This window comes from Oryzias melastigma, linkage group LG2, assembly GCF_002922805.2.
Source record: "Oryzias melastigma strain HK-1 linkage group LG2, ASM292280v2, whole genome shotgun sequence".
NCBI lineage: Eukaryota > Metazoa > Chordata > Actinopteri > Beloniformes > Adrianichthyidae > Oryzias > Oryzias melastigma.
In genome coordinates, this window is record NC_050513.1 from 257,645 (window position 1) to 261,249 (window position 3,605).

General features: G+C 36.7%; 1 long non-coding RNA gene across 1 annotated transcript; it reads left to right on the forward strand.

Annotated features, from left to right (window-relative positions):
- Positions 1 to 2,716: 2,716 nt before the first annotated feature.
- On the forward strand, positions 2,717 to 3,026 carry LOC112160136. Its single transcript, XR_002921614.2, has 2 exons — positions 2,717 to 2,801; positions 2,885 to 3,026. It is a non-coding gene; the product is annotated as an uncharacterized LOC112160136 (long non-coding RNA).
- The last annotated feature ends 579 nt before the right edge of the window (positions 3,027 to 3,605 follow it).

Here is a 3,605-nt window from a genome sequence, read left to right on the forward strand (position 1 = left end):
ATTTTGTATCTCTAAAAAGAGTTTGGTTTTGGAGCCAACGATGTGGGTCACACTAATTAGAGAATCAAGAAAATGTTACGTTGTGTAATAGTGTAGTAATAGTAATAGTGGTAATAGTGTCACCAATTCTTTTATTTAGACAGATACTTTTGAAACTTAAACAGCTGAGACTCAGTTTTTGAACTTTTCTTTGTGACGGTCAGAATCACAGGTGGTAGAGCAGAACCTAAACATGGAAACACACAATTTTGTGTGACTGTTTTGTCTCAATCTAAGGATGTTCACTTCTAAATAACATTGTACTCACCATCCAGGGTTACAGCCAGTCAAACCATTCAAAACCAGAAGTCACATGTCTGAATTGTGTGTTGTGTTGATTCATAATTAAGTTTATTGTCGTCTTTAATGTCCCAATTCCATCCTCGTTTGATCTATTTTCAAAGTCTTCTCAGTGTTCTTTTATTTATGATTATACTGTTTTAGCCAGAATAAAAAAAAAGAGTTTTCTAGGACATAGTTTCTCCAGATTGACAGGATTCTTTAGAAAGTCACTTAAGTTTTGGGTGGGACCATTGGGACTCAGCACCCCCCCCCCACTTACTCAGAGATCTATGTTTATGCACTCTCCTGCTAGCTTACAGCCCCTCACAACCCCCAGCCAAACATTAGCGGTGCAACAAAAATGCTGAGTAATATTGGAGCCATCCAGACGAGGAAACCAAAAACGTTCATCTATGTGTCTACAAGTGAATGCGTCAGAATGCGGCGGAGCATGGAGCTTGTGGCTCAGCCCAGTGTATTTTTATATACATATATATATATATATTTGTCTGCTCCTGATTCATTCAAAGAAATACTCAGCAAAGCAATTTTAAGCTTAATTTGACTTATTACATGTCCTTCATCATCAGAAATATACCATAAAAACATGTTGTAAACATAACTTCTCATTATAATTATCTCATTATCTTTATCATAATTCCTTGAGCAACTTTTCTTCAAGTCAGAATTAGCTGATTTATTTTGATTGTGTAATCATTACTGTAAGTGTCGCACATTAGCGCAAAGTATGGAAAATTTGATTTGGCGATATATCACAATATTTCATTTGACAATACTTACATTGACTCAAAATGCTGACAAAACGATATTTAAATATTTATTTGAGCATCCTTCAGCTCTGCTCAAACCCCGACCACTAGTGGGCAGCACAGCACACTGAGCCTCTTTGAGCAGAACAAGATCTCTTGAGAAACAGCCTGTGTTAAATGTTCAGTCAGCCTTGGAGTTTTTGTTGTTAACAGTCAGGCTGTGGATCATTGCTTTGGTGGTAATTCTATCCAAGAATCAAGCTCCACGATTCACGAATTAGTTTTTAATTTAATATTTACTGCTATGTGTATGTCTATTTACTGGATAGGGGAGATTGAAATTATTTGTTTTAAATCACCAACATTTATTCTTTTATTTGGAACAGGACGTCAGAGTTAACAAAACTGATAAAAATGAGCAAAGATTCAGATAGAAATACATTTTGTTTGTCACTTTACACTTTTTTTTTTGGAAATCTTCTGTTTCAGCAGTGACATAAACAACATAAAAAATATAAAAATCTCTGCTGTTTTGGATCATTAAACTACAAAACCTGAAAATGTTCTCCTCAGAGACATGAGACACGTATTGAGATATGCATTGTATCACGAGACACGCATCGAGAAACACATTAAATCGCTAGACTCTTGCCAACACACACCCCACAATCGCAAAGTATATTTTCTCAGTTTGAGGAATCCATCAGACTTACGGTATTTGCATAAATGGTCAAAGCGTTACAGTAATTCAAAGAATGTACACAGTTGAGCTAAAGGTGTGCTATTAAAGGGTTGAGCTTCCTGAGTTGTACTTGCAAGTGAAAGGTAAAAATGTATTCAGAAAATGACGACATGTTTGACTAATTGGCTTGTGGGAGGGGCTAAGTCTTAAGTAAGGGGAACTTAGGTGGTAGTGTTGGTTACACAGCCCGTAACAAGTAGCTTAGCAGAAATAAATAGTGCTTTTTTGTCTTTGTCTCAGGACCAATAAAATGAACTATTATTTATTTATTTGACCATTCTGGCTCCACTGTCTTATTTTTCTTCTTCTTTGTTTTTCTGAATTGAACCTAAACCAGAACCTGGTCACGTACTCACAAAGAACTTTACACAATCCAACCCAGAAACCCAAAAGGGAAAAATCTGGAAAATCAAGAACAACCGGAGCAAAGTGAGGTGTGGAAGATCCATCCTCATTCTGTCCTCAACACTGTGACAAACCTCCACTATATTAATGTCAAATCTAAGATGAGTATGTTTTAGATTGAGAAGAAGAGCTGGTCAGATGATTCACTCTGGTCTGGGATAAGAGGATTCCAGCGCTGGTAAATCCTGTGGAAGAATGTTCCTTTTTTCTGTTCTGATCTCTTATTGGTGATATATTTACTAGAACCGTGTTCTGTTTCTGTGCATTCATTCTGCTTTCATCTTTGCAGCTCGTCTCTAAACTCACAGATCTATGTTGGGTTTGAGAAGTTTCTAAAGGTTTTTTTCTCCAGAATCTTTAAAACTGGACAAAAAAACCAAAACAACAAGTACTTGATGCTGCTCTTAATGCTCCTTTCTGTTCATGTGGTAAACAAACTGCAGCTGCTTCAGCTTTGAAACTGGATTCTGTCTTTTCAGAACTGATGGATCAACGCTTGGCTCCGAGTTGGTTGAAGCCTCTCCTTGAGGAGGCTTTTTTGGTCCGTGTCCATGGAAACCGGAGTGAGCCGTCTTTTTCTTGTCTTTCATTATCAGACATTTAGGTTTAAACTCTGAAACTCTGGTTTCACTGTTTTTAACTTCAGTTCCTGAATCCAACAGAAGCTGACGCTTTTTCTTCATGCCGTGTTCAGCAAAAGTCGGATCATTTCTTAGGTTCTGAAGTGGTTTTTAAAGTTTTATCTTTTTTGTTGACTTAATCTATTCTTAAAAATGATACTGCCAGTACTCTGTGGACTTTTTTATGAATTTCCAACATAATAAGAAATGCAATTAAATAGACAAAGAGGTTTATCGGAGTTGTTTAAGTCATTTAATCGAATCATTTAAGTCCAACAACAGTGTATCAGTTTTGCACAAGCAAACTTCCAAATTAAAACGTATTTTTTAATAAGAATTGTTTAATATAAATGAATGAAATCTTTAACAGGAAGCAGAAATTGGATGGGAAAGGGGGCGGGGCATTCTTGTCATTGTTAGGAGCGAGTACTGGGCCCTTAGTGCAAAGCGTGGAAACGCCTAGGTCAAGATTAACACACAAAAGCAGAATGTTCAAAGTTCTTGGCAGTTTTTTAAACACAACTTTTAGTGCAACTCAGAAATTGACTTTTATGGAACAACCACCTAAAACAAGCCAAACAAACGTCACAAAAAAGAGTCAATATATGTGGAACAGCTCATGATGGATGTTTCTGGAGCAAGATGACTAGATGAACTCCAGCATTGATCTGAATCCTCTACGATTACATTTTGATGGCATCAGAATCAGCTGAAGGAACCTTGCAGATGCTACATCTGATATATTTT